The sequence below is a fragment of the Pan paniscus genome, chromosome 15 (assembly GCF_029289425.2).
Source record: "Pan paniscus chromosome 15, NHGRI_mPanPan1-v2.0_pri, whole genome shotgun sequence".
In the NCBI taxonomy this organism is placed as follows: domain Eukaryota; kingdom Metazoa; phylum Chordata; class Mammalia; order Primates; family Hominidae; genus Pan; species Pan paniscus.
The window spans coordinates 94,542,194-94,554,132 of record NC_073264.2 but is presented as its reverse complement, the minus strand read 5'-3'; the positions used below and the strand labels follow the sequence as shown (position 1 = coordinate 94,554,132).

Below are 11,939 nucleotides of genomic sequence, written 5' to 3'. Positions count from 1 at the left end.
AGAATAAATTCAAAGATATCCATGCCTAGATATTCAAACTGTCAAAAAACAAAGAAAAAAAGGTTGAAAGCCCCAAAAAAAGAAGCAAACCACCATGTATATATGATACTCAATAAGATCAACAGCTGATTTCTCATCAGAAATTGTGGAGACCAGAAATGGTGGGATGACATATTCAAAGTACTAAGAGGAAAAAAACAAAAAAACAAACAAAAAAAACACTAATAAATTCTATAGCCAGCAAAACTATTGATATGGTTTGGCTCCATGTCCCCACCCAAATCTCATGTTGAACTGCAATCCTTAATGTTGGGGGAGGGACCTGGTGGATGGTGATGGGATCATGGAGACGGATTTCCCCCTTGCTTTTCTCATGATAGTGAGTTCTCATTAGATCTGGCATGTAACATTTCCCTCTTTGCTCTCTCTCCTGCTCCACCATGGTAAGACGTGCTTGTTCCCCTTTTGCCTTTTGTCATGACTGTGAGTTTCCTGAGGCCTCCCAGCCATGCTTCCGGTACAGCTTATGGAACTGTGAGTCAATTAAACTTCTTTTCTTCATAGATTACCTAGTCTACAGTAGTTTTTTATAGCAGTGTGAGAACAAACTAATACAACTATCTTTAAAAATGAAGGCAAATATAAAACATTTCCAGATAAACAAAAACCTAAAGAATTCCTCACTAGTGACCATACTAAAATAAATATTAAAGAATGTCCTTCAGAATTAAATAAAAGAACCCTAGAGAGTAACTGAAATCGACAAGGAGAAATAAAAAGCACAGAAAAGGTAATTACATAGATAAATATAAAGGACAATAAAAATGTGTTTTTTGTTTGTAACTCTTTCTTTTCTATATAATTTAAAAGACAGGCCAGGTGAAGTGGCTCATGTTTGTAAGCCCAATGCTTTGGGAGGCCAAGACAGAAGGGTTGCTTGAGGCCAGGAGTTGGAGACCAACCTAGGCAAAACAGTGAGACCTTATCTCTACAAAAAAATTAAAAATTAGCCAGGCATGGTGGCACATGCCTGCAGTCCAAGCTACTCAGGATACTGAGGTGAAAGGATTGCTTGAGCTCAAGAGTTCAACACTGCAGTGAGCTATGATCATGCCACTATACTCCAGCCTGGGTGACAGAATGAGACCCTATCTCTAAAAATAATAAAAACTTAAAATGGCCAGGTGCAGTGGCTCACGCCTGTAATCCCAGCACTTTGGGAGGCTGAGGAGGGTGGATCATGGTCAGGAGCTCAAGGCCAGCATGGCCAAGATGGTGAAACCCCATCTCTACTAAAAATACAAAAATTAGCTGGGTGCAGTGGTGGGTGCCTGTAATCCCAGCTACTCAGGAGGCTGAGGCAGAAGAATCGCTTGAACCTGGGAGGCGGAGGTTGCAGTGAGCCGAGATCGCACCACTGCACTCTAGCCTGGGTGACAGAGCAGGATTATGTCTCAAAAAAAAATAAATAAGATAAAATAAAATAAAATAAAAGACAATTGCATGAAGCAAAAATTAAAAACCTGTGTTGATGCAAGGATAAAATGAGTTAAGAATGTACAGCTCTTAGATGCTAGCACATATGAAAAACTGAATAATGTTAAGTATCATTATTTTTTATTACAATGTGTGTGAAACATCAGTGGGCATAAATGCTTAGCTAAATAAGGCAAATGAAACCTGATGATAAATGGGATAATAGCTGTCGCAGACAAATAGCTTTTATTTCCACCTCAGAACATAGCAAGAATACTGGCAGAAACTGGGAGTTTGAAAGTAGTTATTCATGGGTACTAGGAATTCTGTGTAGAAGACACTGAGCTTGAATGTTTGGTGGAAGATACAGATGTCCTAAAAAAAAAACCTGACAAAATTGGAATGGAGTTTGAATGGGAGGTAGAACCTGGAAATTATAATCATAAGAGTAATATTTGAGGTTAGGGGACAATAGTAACTCCCCAAATAAAATAGCATACATAGAGAATAGCAGAGAACCAAGGATTGAGATTTAAAAGAAATCAAGAATTGAAGAAAGCCAGTTAGCAAATACTTTCTAGGGGGGTGGGAAATATCCAATCACACAGCCAGAAGGAAAAGAATACTTGAATTTCTAATAATGGTATGGCTTTTTAAAAATTGCTTCAATTTTATTGTTCCTATAAAAAGAATATTCTAAGGAAAATGCTGAAATAAAAGATTCTATCCAGTCTACCTAGAAAAGTTTGCATATTCATTGTTCACTTGACTGTGTTTCTGAGGTGTAATTTCACCTAGAAAAATGGCAAGAATACTTATGTAATACTTTAATGTCTTTATTTCTAAATTTCTCTTGACAGCTAAAAATTTTGAAAATAAGCCTATGTCATTTGGCTCAATTTCATAAAGAAGGGAATCCTATTTCCTACATTAATTATGGAGAACTGTAACCTTTAGTCTCAATAAAATATTAATAGATGTCATCAAATATAAGGACCAGCTTCTGAAATGAGCCTTATTTTAAAGACTAAGTCTTAGATTAATTCAAGAACCATTTACTGAATCCTACTGCTATGATTTGAATGTCTCCTCCAAACTTTTGTTGGAATTTAACTGCTAATGAAACAGTGTTGACATGCAGGATCTTTGAGCAGCAATTAGAGAATAGAGTATTGCTGTTATTGTGTAAGTAGGTCAGTTTATCACACGAGTGGGATCCTGCTAAAAGGATAAATTATTCATCCCCCATTTTCCTCTCTGTCTTACTGGCTCTTGCCCTCTCTCATACCAACTCTCTCACCACAAGATGCCTCTGCCATGTTATGATGCAGCAAGAGGCTCTCACCAGATGTGCCCTCAATCTTGGAATTCCCAGCCTTCAGAATGGTGACCCAAATAAACAATTTTTAAAGGAATTATCACAATTATTTTTATAATTTTACTAATGTTCCATACTATCCCCAAGGCATATATCAATCCTGAGGTCTACTTTAGCCCAAATCCTTTGTAACCTATCACCAATGACAGTCCAAATGCAGTCCTTCATTTCTTCAAGAACATATTAGGTGTTATAAACACAGAGTTATCAAGACATCCCAAGAGATTTGGGTAATCACTCATCCACAGTCAATATTTCAAACCGAATTAACAGTCCTGTTCCAGAGAAGATGCTGATTAAGGAACTGAAGGAATATGTGATGAAAATGAAGTCGAAAATGTATCTGAGAACTCCTGCTGGCTATGGGCAGAAAAAAAACACTTCTTTAGCTTGTTTGAATATGTGACCCCTGTCACTAAGTTCCCCATAAAAAAGAATGGACTGAAGAGTCATTGCATAAATATTGAGAAATATGAGGGGAAATCTGTAATTTGATACAAACTACATGTCCATATATAACATATAATTAATGTGTAATAAATTTTTAAGTGTTCACTTCTTTTTTAATCACCTGTACCCTTCCCATAAGTATGTATACCTAAACACTACACTTTAGTTTTGCTTATTTTTTAACATTAAATAAATAAAAGCACACGGTATATGTTCTTTTGGTCTTGCTTCTGTCCTTCAACATTGTTTCTGAAATTCATCATGTTGTTACATGAAGCTGTCATTTGTTACATTTCATTACTGTACAGTAGTCCTTCGTACAAATATCAAAGACTTATTTGTCACTTCTTGGTGACAAACATTTGAGTTAGTTCAATTTGAAATTACCAAATGTAATGCTACTATATACATTAAGATTCATGTCTCCCAGTGCATATGTGGATATATTTCAGTTGAGTACATACCTAGAAATGAAACTGATGGTCACAGGACTGCCTCATCTTCAACTTTACTGTATCATGCTAAACTGTTTTCCAAATTGTTGTGCCAATTTACCCTTCTACCAGTTGTTCTACATCTTTGCTCATATGTGAGAGTGCCATCTTTTTAATATAAGCCATTCAGCTAATTGTGTAGCAGCTTCTTTTAGTTTGCAATTCACTGATTACTGAGTTGAGCATTTCTCATGCATTTATTGCACATTTGGATATCCTCTTTGTGAAGTTCCTGTTTAAGTCATTGATCATTTTATATAAATTGTCTTTTTTTAATTAATATGAAGGAATACTTCATGTCATCTAGATACAGGCCTTGGCAGGGCACTGTAACTCACATCTGTAATCTCAGCAATTTGGGAGGCCCAGGTGGGAGGATTACTTGAGGCCAGAAGTTGAAGACCAGCCTGGGCAACACAGCAAGACTCTGTCTCAAAAAAAGAAATTATAGATACAAGGCTTTTGTCAGTTACATATGTTACAAATACTTTCTACCATTCTGTAGCCTACCTTTGTACGCCCTTAAGTTTGTCTTTTGATGAAGAGAAGATCTTAATTTTATTGTCAAATTTGTCAACCATTTCTATACAGTTAGTGCCTTTTATTTCTGCTTTAAAAAATCTTTCCCTACCCAAAGTCAGGATAATATGCTTCTATTTTATCTAATAAAGCTTCACTGTTTGCCATGCACCTTCATGCCTACAACCCACGTGGAATTGATGTCTGGCTGTGATATGAGATAAAAGTCAAGTTTCTTTTCCTTTTTTTTTTCCTTTTCTTTCTTTGTTTCTTTTTATCATATGTATATCCACTTGTCCCATACATTTTAAAGACTATCCTTAATCTGCTACTGTGCAATGGCACCTTTGTCTAATCAAGTGTTCATATCTTGGCTCTCTTTCTGGACTCTATTTTTTTGTGTCAATCAGTTATATATTTTTGTGCTGATACCATTGTTGTAATTACTGCAGCTTTAGGAAAAAGTCTTGATATATGGAATCCTGCCATATTGCTGCTTTTCTTCCGGAGTGTTTTAGCTATTATTGATCTTTTAATTTTCAAATAAAGTTTAGAATCAGCTTAAGATTCTAAACAAATGCAGGAAACACAGAAAAAATGGAATTTTGTTTGGGATTTTTTTAAATCTACAGATAAATTGAGGAGATAATTTAAAAAGAATCTGATATCTTTACAACATTAAGTTTTGCAGTCTATGAATCTAATTTCTCCCTTTATTTGGGGCTTCTTTAATTTCCTTCAAGAATGTTCTCCATAGAAGTATAGTATATCTTTTCATAGATTTATTCCAAGAATACTCAAAATTTTTGATGCCACTGTAAATGGTTGCTTTTTATATTTCATTTTACAACTGTATGTGGCTGACATACAGAACTACGTCTGTTTTTTGTTTAGTGACCTTGTATCCTACAAACTTGCTAATTTATTAATGCTAATAATATATCTATACCTTCTTTTAAATTTTTCTGTATATACACAATCAAGTTACCAGCAAATAGTGACAGTTTATTTACTCATTTCCAATTTGTATTTCTCTTATTTCTTTTCTTACCATCTTGCACTGGCTAGGACTTCCAGTACAACATTGAAGAAAACTAGAGTAGGCATCCTTGTCCTTTTTCCAATTCCAAAGAGAAAGCTTTCAAAATGTCACCAATTAAGAATGATTTTCCTATTGCTTTTCTGTAGAAACCTTTTATCAGGTTGAGGATATTCTCTTATATTATTAATTTGTTGAATGTTTTTATCATGAATATATGTTGACTTTTATCAAATGGTTTGCCACATCTATTGAGATGATCATATGATATTTTTCTGCTTTAATCATTTAATGTAGTACATTACATTGATTGATTGTTTCCAGTGTTAAACAAATATTTCATTTCAGGAATAAATCCAACTTAATTCTCACACATTATCTTCTCATAGGTCACTGGATGAAGTTTGCCAGTATTTTGTTCAGAATTTTTTATCTTTGTTCATGAGAGAGATTAACCTATAGTTTCCTTTTCTCATAACATCTATGGCTAGTTTTGGTTTCAAGAGAATTCTAGCCTCATGAAACAAGTGCTCACCGGGTACGGGGGCTCATGCCTGTAACCCTAGCACTTTGGGAGGCCAAGGCGGGCAGATCACCTGAGGTCAGGAATTCAAGACCAGCCTGGCCAACATGGCAAAACCCCATCTCTACTAAAAATACACAAAATTAGCCAGATGTGATGGCACGTGCCTGTAATCCCAGCTACTCAGGAGGCTGAGGCAGGAAAATTGCTTGAACCCAGGAGGCGGAGGTTGCAGTGAGCCAAGATCATGCCACTGCACTCCAGCTTGGGCAGCAGAGTGAGACTCCATCTTAAAAAAAAAAAAAAAAAAAAAGCTCCCACTTTTCCTGTTTTCTGGAAGAATTTGTATTAGGTTGGTGCTTCTGTGTAAGGCCCTCCCATTTTTTATAATCTTCCCCACAAGTTCTAACTCCTTCCACCTCCAAGAACTCCAACCTCTGTCTCCTCAATTCAGCAAAATCACCAGGCTCTGCAGTGTTATATGAAAATTGCCTCCAGGAAAATGGAACTGGGCAACTGTGGGATTCACCTAGTTTTTTTTCTCCTTCTCACAGGGATTACAGTCTGGGACTGCCTGTTGGACAATGCCTCAAAGCAGGGTTTTCATTGTTTATTCTTTCCAGATTTCTAGTTTTTTAATCATGAGATGAAAAACCATAACCCTGTAGCTCTGTCATGGTCAGAGGTAGAAGTTTACTTTTAATTTTATTTCTGTCATCTTAGGTTTGAGCAACTTGCTTTGGCCTCCCCAATATCATTTCCCCACCTTGTTGGTTACTGCACTCTGATATTGCCTTGAGGAGCCATCCTAACCCCCATTTTATGTTGTCTAAATGTCACTGTTAATCAGTGTCCCCATCCTCCATGACCAGGAAATAATCTCATAACTCAAAACATTCTGAAAATGCTCTCTCTCTCCTGAGAATCTGAAGCCAAATTCATGATACTAGGATGAAAAGTTAAACTGGTCCATTCCAATCAATTCCTAAAGAGATTAGCCATTGATCCTTACACAACATGACTGTTAGCTGGTGAATCTTACTGGAAGAAGCCAACCTGGATACATTGGAACACAAAATGATTGATCAATTATTCTCTGAACCTAAAATGTAAATATATATTACTTCCAACTGTTCCACTACAAAGGAAAAAGGAAGAAGATCAAGGTTCCTCCTCAGAAAGAAGTTTAATATTCCTTCAATATCTTACAAAAGAAGTGCCCCCATCCAGACCTGAAAAGACTGGAAAGGAAAAAACTGCTTCCTCCAGGAAAGTGGTCTTTATTTGAAAGTGTTCACTCATAAAACTGACAAAAAAAATGTTAAGCAATGCTATTCATTATTGATGAAGACGCAGAGTAATGGACACCCTCATGCATCACTGGTTGGAATATGAATTGCTGCAACCTCTTCTGGAAACTAATCAGGCAATATCTATTAACATTAAAAATGCATATACAATTTAGCGGAAATCTTGGATACAAAAATACATTTTTGAGAAATTTATTCTTTACAAATAAAAGCACTAGTGCCAAAAACATATATATACCACTGTTTCTTTCAACTTTGTCTGAAGGAAGAAAGGGAGAAAGAGAGGAAGGAAGGAAAGAAGAAAGGAAGGGTATGCATGTCCATCAAAATAATGACTGAATATATCGTAGTATATTCATGCTATAGAATATTAACTTTTATAGTCGGGTGTGGTGGTATGTGCCTGTAGTCCCACCTACCAGGGAGGCTTAGCCAGAAGGATTGCTTGAGCCCAAGAGTTCCAGGCTGTAATGAGCCAAGATTGCACCATTGCACTCTGGCCTGGGTAACAGGGCAAGACTCCAACTCGAAAAAAAAAAAAGAATATTAACTTTTGAAAAGAATGAGCTGGCCACGTGCAGTGCATGGCTCATGCCTATAATCCTAGACCGAGGTAGCTATATTTAAACAAAATAGATGTCAAGACAAAAACTATCAGAAGAGACAAAGAATGTCACTACGTAATAAGAAAGGGGGCAATTCAGCAAGAGGATATAACAATTGTAAATATATATGCACCCAATAATGGGGCACCCAGATATATAAAGCAAATATCAGAGCTAAAGAGTTAGACTCCAATACAATAATAGCTGGAGACTTCAATATCCTATTTTAAGTACTGAACAGATCTTCCAGACGAAATCAACAAAGAAACATTGTACTTAATCTGCACTATAGAACAAATGGAGCTAATAGAGATTTACAGAACATTTCATGCAACGACTGCAGAATAGACATTCTTTTCTTCAGCATATGGATCATTCTCAAGGAAGGACCATGTGTTAGTTCACAAAATAAGTCTTAAAACATTCAAAAAACTGAAATAATATCAAGCATCTTCTCTGACCACAATGAAATAAAACTACAAATGAATAACGAGAGGAACTTCGGACACTGTTCAAACACATGGAAATTAAGCAACATGCTACTGAATGACCAGTGGGTCAATGAAGAAAGTAAGAAGAAAATTTAGAAATTTGTTGAAACAAATGCTAATGGCAACATAGCATACCAAAACCTAAGAAATACAGCAAAAGCAGAACTAAGAAGGAAGTTTATAACTATACATGTTTACATTGAAAAAGAAAAAAAAATTCAAAAAAACCACCTAATGATACACCTTAAAGAACTAGAAAGGCAACAACAAACCAAACCAAAAATTAATAGAAGAAAGAAACAATAAAGATCAGAGCAGAGGCTGGGCTCAGTGGCACACGCCTAAAATCCCAGCACTTTGGGAGTCTAAGGCGGGTGGATCACCTGAGGTCAGGAGTTTGCGACCAGCCTGACTAACATGGTGAAACCCCATCTCTACTAAATACAAAAAAATTAGCTGGGCATGGTGGCACATGCCTGTAATCTGAGCTACTTGGGAGGCTGAGACAGGAGAATCGATTGTACCTGAGAGGCAGAGGTTGCAGTGAGCCAAGATCATGCCATTGCACTCCAGCCTGGGCAAGAAGAGCAAAACTCCGTCTCAAAAAAAAAAAAAAAAGCAGAAATACATGAAATTGAAATGAAGGAAACAATACAAAAGATCAATGAAACAAACCTTGGTTTTTTAAAAAGATAAACAAGAGTGACAAACCTTTAGCCACACTAACTAAGAAAAAAAGAGAGAAGACCCAAATAAATAAAATTGGAGATGAAAAAGGAGGCACTGTAACTAATACCAAAGAAATTAAATTGGAAAATCTGGAAGAAATGGATAAATTCCCAGACACATACAACCTATCAAGATTGAACCATGAAGAAACTCAAAACCTGAATACACCAATAATAAGTTATGAGAATGAAGCCATAATAGTCTCCCATCAAAGAAAATGCCAGGACCCAAAGGCTTCACTGCTGAATTCTAACAAACATTTAAAGAAGAACTAATACCAATCCTACTCAAACTATGTGGAAAAATAGAGGAGGAGAGATTACTTCCAAATGTATTCTATGAGGCCAGTATTACACTGACATCAAAACCAGACAAAGACACATCAAAAATAGAAAACAATAGGCCAGTATCACTGATACATATTGATGTAAAAATCTCAACAAAATGCTAGCAAACCAAATTCAACAGCACATTAAAAAGATCATTCATCATGACCAAGTGGGATTTAACCCAAGGATGCAACCATGGTTCAGCATATGCAAATCAATCAATATGATACATCATATGAACAGAATGAAGGACAAAAACAATATGATCATTTCAATTGATGCTTAAAAGGCATTTGATAAAATTCAACATCACTTAGTTATAAAAACCCAAAAAAACTGGGTATAGAAGGAACATATCTCAATGTAATAAAAGCCATATATGATAGACCCACAGCTAGTATCACACTGAATGGGGAAAAACTGAAAGCCTTTCCACTAAGTTCTGAAAACAAGAAGGATGCCCACTGTCATCACTGTTATTCAACAAAGTGCTAAAAGTTATAGCTAGAGCAATCAGACAAGAGAAAGAAATAAAGGGCATCCAAGTTGGAAAGGAAGAGGTCAAATCATCCTTGTTTGCAGATGATATGATCTTATATTTGGAAAAACCTAAAGACTCCACCAAAAAATTATCAGGACTGATAAACAAATTCAGTAAAGCTGCAGCATACAAAATCAACATACAAAAATCAATAGTATCTTTTTTTTTTTTTTTTGGGACAGTCTTGCTCCATCACCCAGGCTGGAGTGCAGTGGTGCAAACTCTGCTCACTGCAACCTCCACCTCCTGGGTTCAAGCAATTCTCCTGCCTCAGCCTACCAAATAGCTGGGATTACAGGTGTGCACCAACACGCCTGGCTAATTTTTGTATTTTTAGTAGAGATGAGGTTTCACCATGTTGGCCAGGCTGGTCTCGAATGCCTGGCCTCAAGTGATCCGCCCACCTCGGCCTCCCAAAGTGCTGGGATTACAGGCGTGAGTCACTGTGCCTGGCCTCAGCAGCATTTTTATATGTCAACAGTGAAAAATCTGAAAAAGAAATCAAGAAAGTAATCCTATTTACAATAGCTATGAATAAGATAAAATACCTAGGAATTAATTTTTGAAAGAAATGAAAGATCTCTACAATGAAAACTATAAAACAGTGATGTACAAAATTAAAGAAGACACCAAAAAATAGAAAGAGATTTCATGTTTATGGATTGGAAGAATCAATATTGTTAAAATGTCCGTACTACCCAAAGCAATCTACAGATTCAATGCAATCCCTATCAAAATACCAATGATAGTCTTCACAGAAATAGAAAAAACAATTCTAAAATTTATATGGAACCATAAAAGAATAGCCAAAGCTATCCTAAGCAAAAACAAAACTGGAGAAATCACATTACCTGACTTATACACTACAGAGCTATAGTAACCAAAGTGGCATGGTACTGGCATAAAAAGAGACATGTAGACCAGTGGAATAGAAGAGAGAACCTAGAGATAAATTCATACATCTACAATGAACTCATTTTTGACAAAGGTGCCAAGAACATACATTGGGGAAAAGGCAGTCTCTTCAATAAATGGTGCTTGGAGAAATGGATATCCACATGCAAAAGAATGAAACTAGACTCCTACTTCTTACCGTACACAAAAATCAAATCAAAATGAACTCAAGATTTAAATCTAAGACCTCAAACTATGAAACTACTAAGAGAAAACATTAGAGAAACTCTCTAGGATATTGAGTGATGTCCCACAGGCACAGGCAACCAAGGCAAAAATGGACAAATGAGATCACATCAAGTTAAAAAGCTTCTGCACAGCAAAGGACACAATCAACAAAGCAAAGAGACAACCCACAGAATGGGAGAAAATATTTGCAAACTACTCATTTGACAAGGGATTCAGAGCCAGAATATATAATGAGTTCAAACAACTCTATAGGAAAAACATCTAATAATCCAATTTAAAATGGGCAAAAGATCCGAATAGACATTTCTCCAAAGAAAACATACAAATGGTAAACAGGAGTATTGAAAAGGTGCTCAACGTCACTGATCATCAGAGAAATGCAAATCAAAACTACAATGAGCTATTATCTCACCCCAGTTAAAATGGCTTCTATCCAAAAGTTAGACAATAACGAATGCTGGAGAGGATGTGGAGAAAAGGGAACCCTTGTACACTGTTGGTGGGAATGTAAATTAGTACAACCACTGTGGAGAACAGTTTGGAGGTTCCTCAAAAAACTAAAAATAGAGCTACCATTTGATCCAGCAATCCCACTCCTTAGGTATATACCCAAAAGAAAGGAAACAAGTAAATCTAAGAGATATCTGCACTCCCATGTTATTGCAGCACTATTCATAAGATCCATTTGGAAGCAACCTAAGGGTCCATCAACAGATGAGAGATTGTATTAGTCCATTTTCATGCTGCTGATAAATGCATACCCAAGACTGGGCAATTTACAAAAGAAAGAGGTTTATTGGACTTACAGTTCCACATGGCTGGGGAGGCCTCACAATCATGGCAGAAGGTAAAAGGCAAGGAGGAGCAAGTCACATCTTACATGGATGGTGGCAGACAGAGAAGTGCAGGGAA

The 11,939-nt window shown here is 36.4% G+C and overlaps 1 protein-coding gene across 1 annotated transcript in view; it reads right to left on the bottom strand.

The window, feature by feature from the left end:
- LOC100984553 (cytochrome c oxidase subunit 8C, mitochondrial) overlaps positions 1 to 11,939 on the bottom strand; it is a 78,050-nt gene that overhangs the window by 17,732 nt on the left and 48,379 nt on the right. The window lies entirely within an intron of this gene.